Raw genomic sequence first — 11,076 nt, 5'->3', positions numbered from 1 at the left:
CACACACAGAAAAATGACTTTATTATTTATTTTGAAATATATCCCCTATGCATTTCTTCCTATCTTATCTGGTAGTCACAACTATAATACAAATACCATCATTGATAAGCTATTATATATTTTACTGCACTAATAGAAAAATATTTATCCAAATAAAAGATGTGAGATAAAGAAAGACTATTTCATTTGTAATAAAGGATATCATATAACATATGTAAAGTGACCATGATAACTGAAATCTGAAATATCAATCTATACATTATAAAGTATCTAGTATTTGGTTTTATTGTAAAGTATCTAGCATTAGGTGCTGAAAACAAAAACATTAATGATAAAATTTTTTAGTCCAATGGGGTAAAGTGATATTTTCAAAATGAAAAATGTATTTATAACATCCTTCTGTTTTGAGGCATAAAGTTCTAACAGCCCTTTAGGGAACTAGGAAATTCAAATTACAGAGAGTTGATTTCAGATACAAAGAAGATATTTTCAAGTTTCTCTTTCAAAAATTATCTGATTAGGAATCTCAAATAGGGACATTTAGCATTCAGGAGTTAAGATTAATGAGACTATGGATAAACTGTTACAACATTTATGAGTTAAACTTCATGGATACAGGGTTAGTGTAAATTCATTTGTAAAAATCAGTTTCTTTTCACAGGAGAGTTCTGCTTTAACAGCAACTCTAAGATCGTCAGAATTCTAATACTGGCCTATGAATTTAAGTTAAATTAATGCAGAATTTTAATACTGTTATAATACTATCCTCTATATTTTAATTTCTCATTTATGGCATACATGTGTATTGCAGATGTGATATATCCAAATGTCAAACGATTCAGGCAAGTGACTCATAGCACTGAAACTGGTGTAAGAAAAAACGTGGGAATCTCTGGACCATGACAAACTGGACAAACAACAGGGGATATGTTGGGGATGAAGAAGAAATTGGTCTTTTCTGATACCACTTGGGAACGTGGCTGGGACTAGTGTTTTTCAGATTTTTTTTTCTGAAAGGCCAGATTATTTCCCAAATATTAAATATTTATTCAAAATAAAATTTAAATACTGTGCAGACCCAACACAAAAAGTTTACAAAACAGATCTTGTCCAAGAACCAGAAGTTTGCTGGTTCAGGTTGGAAAAAGTTTTCTAAATAATTAAACAAAAACATGCTAAGTTTTGGGATATAAAAATAATTAAGTTCTTTTTTGTCTTTAAATACATTCATAGACTTAGTCAGGGAGATTAAGCCCACCAACAACAATTGCATTCGTAGGGCCAACTCAAGAGTACAAACGTAGGCACCTAGTGTATCCTCTTCTCTTCTCCCCAATCCCTACCCCTTCCCTTAGTAAAAGGAAAGTCTTAGTCCTCATGTCCAAGCTCATTAAACTACAGAAAATATAAATTATATAGGTATGCATCTGGTCTTGGGACAGAAAGGGGCTTTCAAAGTTGTATATAAATAAAAATATACTATCAAAAATAGTTGATAGAAATCAATATGTGAATTAAAAAGTAACATAAACATAAAAAGCAAAAAGAATATGAGGGAGACTATTTGCCCCATATCTGGCAGACTAAAAGAAGAATTTTAAAGTTATAAAAAAAAACAATTAGTTTTCCAGTTGAAACTGGAAAAAAAATACTGAGTATACAAAATTTAAATTTATAAAAATATATGACAACCATGCTAAGTTTGTTTTACTTTGCAATTAATTAAAGTAATTCAAACATCAAAAATGTCACATTTCTCCTTTGAAAAGATAATTATTTGTCACACATAATATTAATACCAAGAATGGTGATTGTGCCAAAAAGCATAAAATGGCTCATTCATAGAAATCTCTCTTCTTTACCACTATCCTAAGGAATTAGTAATACTTTTTGTTGTTGTTGTTTTAATGGAGGTACTGGGAACTGAACGTAGAACCTCATGCATTCTAAGCATGCGCTCTGCCACTGAGCTACTCTCCCTAGCCTCAAACTCTCATTACCATTTTTTTCCTTTCTTTTTTCTTTATTTTTTTAGGCGGGGGAAGGGGAATTAGATCTATTTATTTACTTGTGTATTTTTTTTAATGGAGGTGCTATGGATTGAACCCAAGACCTCATGCATGCTAAGCACACACTTTACCACTGAGCCATATGGCCCTCCCTATATGAAAGAATATTCACTGAAACTTTGCTGTGATTATGAGAGTTTAGAAATATCATAAATGTTCAACAATAGACTTGTTTTATAAATTTTAATACAACCCTATAGTAAAAGCTGTATTATAGCAGGAAATTTTAATGAGAAATATGAAAATGTTTATAATAATTAAATATAAATTATAATGTACAACTTAAATATACAATATATTCCTGTTTTTTTACATAATGATCATATGCATATAGACAAACATATTTATATATTTTTTTTATATTTAAGTCCACTTTTTTTCTGGGTGAGTGGCTTATTGATGTGTTTAAATAAAATATGTCTACTGGGAGGGGAAAGAATCAGTTCTTTGAGTTTTATAAGCTTATTTGGTAAGGGACTAACTGAATAGGCATCACTGAAAAATCCCCTGGACCTCCTTTCTTTTCCTATAAGGAAATACAATGATCACTTTCATTGAGCACTGTTTGGTAAAGCAAAATTACTTTCTTGTTTTTTATCCATTTGAGAGCAGTTATATACCCAAAATCAATCAGAGTGAAAAACACCTCATAGGGTTCTTTAGGTCTCTGTATGCTATACAAACGTTGTCATGGCATTTTGCTGAACAGCAGCACAGGGTGATAAGTGCATGAAATGGTCCCTGAAGTCCAGTAAAATATTGGATATAGGACACTGGTGATTGTGCAGAGCAGTGGGCTAGCACTACTTTTTGCAAATCAATAAGGCAGAACACTAATGTTTAATCTGGAAGAAAAAGAGATAAAAATATGCAAATAAAGTTGTGTTAAAATTAAACTTTCATAAAGTAAAAAAGAAATGTATTCTACAACATAAATTAAATGATTTTTCTCATGATATACAGTGACATTACATCTACTCACCACTAACGACATTTTTATAAGTAGAAAGACTAAATCATTTATCTATTCTTTAACCAAAAATGTTTCTCCAGTAATTAGTACCTAATACCAACCAGTTTTTAGTACATTTTGGGACAAGTGGGTAGTGGGTCAGGATAGAGTCGGCCTGGTGACAGTGTTCTTAGGCATCATTACATAGACAATGTAGGTATTAACCTTTGTGAAATCACAGAATCATTAGCTTTAACTTCATGACTATGATCAGAATTTCTCTCTTCTCTTCTTCATCTTGCCCTCAGTAGAGAGGAATTCAACCTATTAAGATTTAAAAAATGTATTTCTCTGCTATTAGGAAAGATAAGGAAAGAAGGGGTGTTTAATTTCCTTAATTAACATTTTGTAGTTCTCCATGTACAAGTCTTTCACCTCTTTGATCAGATTTATTCCTAAGTATTTTATTGTTTTGGATGCAATTTTAAAAGGAATTGTTTCTTTATTTTCTTTTCCTGTTAATTCATTGTTAGTGTAAAGAAATGCAGCTGATTTTTGTATGTTAATCTTGTATCCTGCTACCTTGCCAAATTATTTTATCAGCTCTAACAGTTTTTGTGTGGAGCTTTTAGGGTTTTCTATATATAGCATTATTTAAAGAAATGGAAAGATATCCCACGCTCTTGGATTGGAAGAATCAATATCATTAAAATGGCCATACTGCCCAAGGCAATCTACAGATTTAATGTGATTCCTATCAAATTATCCAGGACTAGAACAAACAATCCTAAAATTTATATGGACTCACAAAAGACCCAGAATTTCCAAAGCAATATTGAAGAAAAAGAACAAAGCTGGAGGAATAGCCCTCTGAGACTTCAGACAATACTACAGAGCTCCAGTAATCAAAAGAGTGTGGTCTTGGCATAAAAATAGACATATGGATCAGTGGAAAAGAATAGAGAGCCCAGAAATAAACCACAGACTCAGTCAATTAACCTTTGACAAAGAAGATAAGAATACACAATGGAAAAAAAAAACAGTCTCTTCAGCAAGTGGTGTTGGGAAACTGGATAGAAGTATGCAAATCAATGAAGATAGAACATTCCCTCACTCCATACACAAAAATAAACTCAAAATGGCTTAAAGATTTAAATATAAGACAGGACATGATAAATCTAGAAGAAAATATAGGCAAAACATTCTCTGACATAATCTTAGCAATGTTTTCCTAGGAGAGTCTACCCAGGCAATAGAAAGGAAAGCAAAAATAAACAAGTGGCATCTAATTAAACTTATAAGCTTTTGCACAGCAAAGGAAACCATAAGCAAAACAAAACAACCTACAGAATGGGAGAAAATATTTGCAAATGATGTGACAGACAAAGGCTTAATTTCCAGAATATATAAATAATTCATACAACTTAATAACAAAAGGAAACAAACAACCCAATCCAGAAATAGGCAGAGGACTTAAACAAGCAATTCTCCAATGAAGACATTCAAATGGCCAATAGGCACATGAAAAAATGTTCAATATCACTAACTGTCAGAGAAATGCAAATCAAAACTACAATGAGGTCAGAATGGCCATCATTCAAAAGTCCATGAATGATAAATGATGGAGAGGGTATGGAGAAAAGGGAACCCTCCTATTCCGCTGGTGGGAATGTAGCTTGGGGCAGCCATTATGGAAAACAGTATGGTGATTCCTCAAAATATTTAAAATAGAACTACCGTATGATACAGCAATCCCACTTCTTCTGAGTATATATCCATAGGGATCTCTAATTTGAAAAGATACATGTACCCCAACGTTCATGGCAGCACTATATACAATAACCAAAAAACAGAAGCAACCTAAATGTCCATTGACAGATGACTGGATAAAGAAGTTGTGGGATATTTATACAATGGAATACTACTCAGCCATAAAAACCGACAACATAACGCCATTTGCAGCAACATGGATGCTCCTAGAGAATGTCATTCTAAGTGAAGTAAGCCAGAAAGAGAAAGAAAAATACCACATGATATCACTCAAATGTAGAATCTAAAAGAAAGACAGAAAGAAAGAAAGACAGAAAGAAAGACAGAAAGACAGAAAGAAAGGAAGGAAGGAAGGAAGGAAGGAAGGAAGGAAGGAAGGAAGAAAGAAAAGAAAAGAAAAGAAAAGAAAGCAGACAATATGAACTCATCTGCAAAACAGAAACAGACTCACAGACATAGTAATAAGCAATCTTACGGTTGTCAGGGAAAGGGGATGGGAAGGGATAAATTTGGGAGTCTGAGATTTATAAATGTTAGCCACTATATATAAAAATAGTTTTTTTAAAAAGTTTATTCTGTATAACACAGGGAACTATGTTCAATACCTTGCAATAACATTTAATGAAAAAGAATGTGAAAATGAATACATGTACGTATATGTGTGACTGGGACATTGTGCTGTAACCAGAAATTAACACACTATAACTGACTATACTTCAATTAAAAAAAAAAAGAAAAAGAAAGAAAGAGTGAAATGGATTATTATTAATTTGATCTGTAATTTTAGAAGTAGCTAGGAGCTGAGAGCTGGAGATCACTTGCAAAGAATAATAATATAAGAATAACTTAACCTGCCTGCTCTGTGACTCTCTACACAACATTCCCTACTATGTTAAGCTATTTATAGCTATTTATCAGAGTTTCTGGAAACAAGAGATACCTGTACACTCAGGTTCTAAGCAGACAATAATACAGAGAAAAGAGTAAAATGTCACTGTTTCACAACTGGATTCAGAGAAAGAAGATCCCTAAATACAGCCATACCTCGTTTTATTGCCCTTCACTTTACTGCACTTCGTAAATATTAAGTTTCTTACAAATTGAAGGTTTATAGCAACTCTGTTGTCAGATGATGGTTAGGATTTTTTAGAAATAAGTATTTTTTAATTAAGGTATGTACTTTTTTTAGACATAAGGCTATTGCACAATTAATAGACTAATCTATGTAAAGTAAATTTTATATGCACTGGAAAACCAAAAAAATCATGTGACTCACTTTATTCAGATATTTTCTTTATTTTTGTGGTCTGAAACCAAACCCACAATATCTCCAAGGTATGCCTGCACCAGTATCTTTGAATGCTTTCTGATCCCTTGTGAGACAGGAAATAGAAGGATCCCTTGTGAGTGTCTGGAATGACTTTAGACTCCTGTCTTTGGAAATATTGGTGCAGAGCAAACAATATCTCTAACAAAGGAGGAATGTAGTTCTTATTAGACAGGCATTAAATCATGGCCAAGCAATTATATATTAAAAGGACATGTTTAAGGTCTAGTTTCTAGGTCTGATGTAAGGATCTTAAAAGTCACCACACTGTCCTAACAACAAGTAAAAAACTGAACAGATTGAAAAATTAACTACCGTTTGTGGATCCCTAAGAGAGGGGAGGACACAGAACAAACCACCACCCCCAAGGTTGGAGATAGACAGGAGAATACAGGGAGTACTGGCTGACCCGAGCAGAGATCCCAAGCAGAAAGCACCACTGCAAGGGATGTGGGTAAGAAACCCAAAGAATTGCTGGAGGCTCAGTCTGGAGAAGTCTGAGAGTTTAAAACTCAATGGGAACACAGTCATACATGGGGCCCCCACAAAATTATAAGGTTTACTTCAAGTAACTTGACCAGATTCTCAGAGCAAATATTAGAGAAACATCCCCTTGGGCTTCTGGCAGGAGTAGGGGAAAATGAAATATTCTAAAATACTCCAGAGCACTTTGTTCTTAAGAAGGCCTGCCCTCTGGAGAAATTAGTTAACTGAAGCCCAAAAAGAGAGAAAGGAACAGAAGAAACAATTATGACTGAGAATTTCCCCAAATTAATATTGACACCAAACCACAGATCCAGGAATTTCAGAGAAAAGTAAGTAGGATAAATGGAAAACAAGCAAACAAACAACCCTTACACATAGGAATTGTCTTTTTCAAACTACAGAAAATTAAAGGGAAAGAAAAAAAGCCCTGAAAGAAACCAGAGAGGAAAAAATATCTTACCTATAGAGGAACAAAAATAAAAATTGCCTCCCACTTCTCCTCAGAAACCATACAAGAAGAAAGTAGAGTGAAATAATTAAAATGTTGAGAGAAAAACCCCCCACCAACCTAGAAGTCTGTACCCTGTGAAACTCTCCTTCAAAAGTAAAGGAGAAATATACTTTCTCAGATAAATAAAAATTGAAGTAACTTGCTGCCAAGAGACTTGTTTTGCAAAAAGTGTTTTAAAAAGTTCTTCAGCGGGGGAGATGAGGCTCAGAGGCCATTCCTGCCTCCTCAGGAGATCTGCCCAGGGCTCTAGAGCACTCTTAGCCAGGCTCACCTGAGTACTGAGCATCCTGGAGGAAGTGAAGCTGCCTCTCGCCAGGGAGACCACCAACCTGAGCTGAAGACAAAGAAAACAGGCCACTTCAAGTTGGGTTGAGGGAACAGAGGACTTCATTTCCTGCAACCTGGCCCAGCCAAGCCCCCAACATACTTCTTGATTAACCTCACTCCACCCACCATGCTGAGTTGCTGCAGGCCTCTTAACACTGCCCTTCCCTTTAGCTAAAGGAGCAGAAATAACTCTTTCTCTGCTGGAAGGAAAGAGGCCCATCAAGGAGGGGGCAAATGACTGGTTGTCTAATCATATGGCTGGTAGATAGCTGAGAAGCCAGCCACACCCTTGGAGCCCAGGGGTCCAGTGTGAGGGATCCTTTCTAGGCTGGACACATCTCTTGGTCCCTCTGACTCTTTTCACTTCGGACCAAGCCTTGCCCACAGCAGAAGCCTCAACAGATGTGAGCTAAGGTGGGAAGATTTCAAGATGACTTCCATCTTGACTAAAAATCTTGCCAGTATGTCAAAATGGGCCCTCAGGTTTTCTGTTAAGACTTCTGAGCTGTTCCTACCAGCTACCAGCTGTCCTACCCACCCAAACCAAATCAAGAAGACTTTGGCTAAACCTTGTATAAAGAATGTGGTGGTGGTATTCACATTCCCTTTTTGCTGTCAGGTACTTTATATAAAGACCAGATGCCACATGATTCAGCTAGAGAAGCACTTTTGGATTTGCTGCATCAGACCAATGTCCCAAGGGAATATGCTGATTATATAATTTTGGGCACAGTTGTACAGGAAACGAAAACAAGCAATGTGGCTAAAGGCTGCCCTCAGAGCTGAACTTTCTGACAAGACTCTTGCTCACATTGTCACCATGGCTTGCATTTCTGCAAACCAAGCCAGGACCACGAGTGTTGGCTTGATTACTTCTGGCCAGTAAGATGTGGTTGTAGCAGGTGGTGTAGAGTAAACATCCTACATCCCTATTTATCATTCAAGGAATATCAACTTTAATCTCAATAAGTCTAAGACTCTAGGTCAGTGACTGACTATCTTTAATCTTTAAATTCAGATTGAATTTCCTATCATCTGAGTGCCCTACAGTGGCCAAGTTCTCCAACACTGAGACTATGCATCACTCTGCAGACTGACTTGCTTCTGCGTTGCTATTTCTCGACTGGAACACAATGAGTGATCTGATCTTGCACAACCTGTCCAAGAAGGCATAGGATGAAGGACTCCTTTCTGATGCTGTATGTCTTCAAAGCAGGAAAAGATACAGATATCAAAGATAGTGGCATTTGTCCTTCCTAGAGCAAACGGTCAAACTAAAACCTGCATTCATCAAGCACTATAGCACAGTGACAGCTACAAATTCTTCTTCTCTGACTGATGTTGCATCTGCAATGCTGATTATAGCAAAGGAAAAAGCTCTGGCCATGGATTATATAAGTCAAAGGCATATTTGAGGGATTTTGTGTATCTGTCTCCAGATTCAAAAGATCAACTTCTACTCAGACCAACATATGCTACTCTAAAAGTGCTAGAAAAGGAAGGATTAACAATGAATGATATTGAAGCTGTTGTATTTCATGAAGCTGTCTTAGGTCAGATTTTGGCTAATAGTAAAGCTGTGGATTCTGATTGGTTTGTGCAAAACTACACGGATAGAAAAAACAAGGTTGGATTGTATCCTTTGAATAAGTTTAACAACTGGGGTGGATCATTATCCCTGGGACACCTGTATGGAGCCACTGGCTGCTGGCTAGTCACGATAGCTGCCAACAGATGATGGGAGGAAGCAGGCCAGTATGGTTTAGTGGCTGCCTATGCAGCTGGAGTGCAGGGCCATGCTATGATAGTGGAAGCTTATCCAAAATAACAGACCAGGAAGAAGTGACTTGGAGTTTCTGTGCAACACTAACACTAGACAAGGCCATTTCAATACATTATTAAATGGCATATATAGTTCATAGCTCCTCTTAGGAAAACACAATTTGTGGCCTTGTGTTAAATCTTTACCTTGCTAGTGTTCTGAGCTTTCCAATAATCACGGTTTACTGCTCTTTCAGGGATTTTTTAGTCACCGGAATCTTACACAGTGATATGTTTAAGCAATTGTTTTTAGTCTCTATTTTCATTAAAGATTAAACAAGTGGTTGCAATTTCTCAAGAAAGAGATTAGCTGAGGGTTCGAATCAACTTTGTAACATTGGCAAATTATATACATTCCTATTTGTGACCTAAAGATAAATGGTTTCTATAAAATACAAACCAATATGTCACTATCTTTATGGAAAGATAATTCAGAATTTAAACATCACTGAAAACTTACAGCAAATGTTTAGATACATAAATACCATATTGGTTAACCTTAAAGTGGAGAAGTGTTGGGGGGAAAAGTTCTTTAGAGACAAGGAAAATAAGATAATATTTGTTTGAAAAGTGATACTAACAATGTATTTGATTATACATGCTTATACATATATCATGTACATATATGTGTATACATATATGCTTATGTGTACTTATATACAAGTAAAAAGAATAACAGCAATGATACATAGGATGAAAAGAAGGAATTAGAATTATTTTGTTATTATAAGGTACTCATGCTACCCATGAAGTGGTATACTGTCATTTGAAAGTGGACTTATTAGATGTAAATGTCTATTAAAACATTTATGTTTACCCTAAGACAACCATAAAACTAGTAGAAAAAAAAAAGAGAAGTGTATCTATATGCTGAAAAAAGGGGGAAAATGGACTCAAAAAACGCTCATTTGAAACTACAAAGGCAGAAAAAAAGTGGAAGACGAAAACAGGAACAAAGAAGGAGAGCATTAAACAGAATACAGTAACAAATATGGTAGATTTGAGTCCAAATATATCAAGGATCACTTTGAACATCAATGGTCCAAATGCACCAATTAAAAGATTAAGATTATTGGAACAAATTACAAAACAAGACCCAATTATCCGATGGCTACAATGAACTTATTTTAAATATAAAGACACACACAGATTAGAAGTAAATGGCTGAAGAAAAATATATCATAGTAATGCTAATCAAAAAAGCATGAGTAGCTATATTAATTTCAAATGGAGCAGATTTCAAAGCAAGGAAAGTTATCAGGGAAAAAGAAGGGCATTATATAATGATAAAGAGGTAAATTTTCCACAAATTACAATCCTTAACATGTATATGCCTAACAAGAGAGCATCAAATTATGAGAGACAAATCAATAAAACTACAAGGAAAATAGATGAATCTACTACCATAGTTGGATATTTCAAATCTCTCTCTCTCAGAAATGGACAGATAGACCAAGAAGAATATCAGTAAGGACATAGTTGAACTCAACACCACCATCAATCAACTGGATATAAATGGCATTTATAGACTAAATCTTCTAACAACAGCAGCATACACATCCTTTTCAAGCTCATATAAACATTCACCAACCTGAAATACATTCTCTATCTAAACACATTAAAAAGTTTAAAAGAACAGAAATCATAAAGCATCTACTCTTAATTCACAATGAAATTTAACTAGAAGTCAGTCAGTAATAGATCGATAACTAGAAAATCCCAAAATACGTGGAGATTAAACACACTTCTAAATAACACACGGGTCAAAGAAGAAATCTAGGGAGAAATTTTAAAATTTTTTTTCCTAAATTAA

The 11,076-nt window shown here is 35.0% G+C and overlaps 1 pseudogene; it reads left to right on the top strand.

Annotated features, from left to right (window-relative positions):
* Window positions 1–7,872: 7,872 nt before the first annotated feature.
* LOC102528222 (trifunctional enzyme subunit beta, mitochondrial pseudogene) lies at window positions 7,873–9,270 on the top strand (annotated as a pseudogene).
* Window positions 9,271–11,076: the final 1,806 nt, after the last annotated feature.

Source organism: Vicugna pacos, chromosome 2 (genome assembly GCF_048564905.1).
Source record: "Vicugna pacos chromosome 2, VicPac4, whole genome shotgun sequence".
Lineage (NCBI taxonomy): Eukaryota > Metazoa > Chordata > Mammalia > Artiodactyla > Camelidae > Vicugna > Vicugna pacos.
This window is presented reverse-complemented; position numbering and strand designations above follow the sequence as displayed.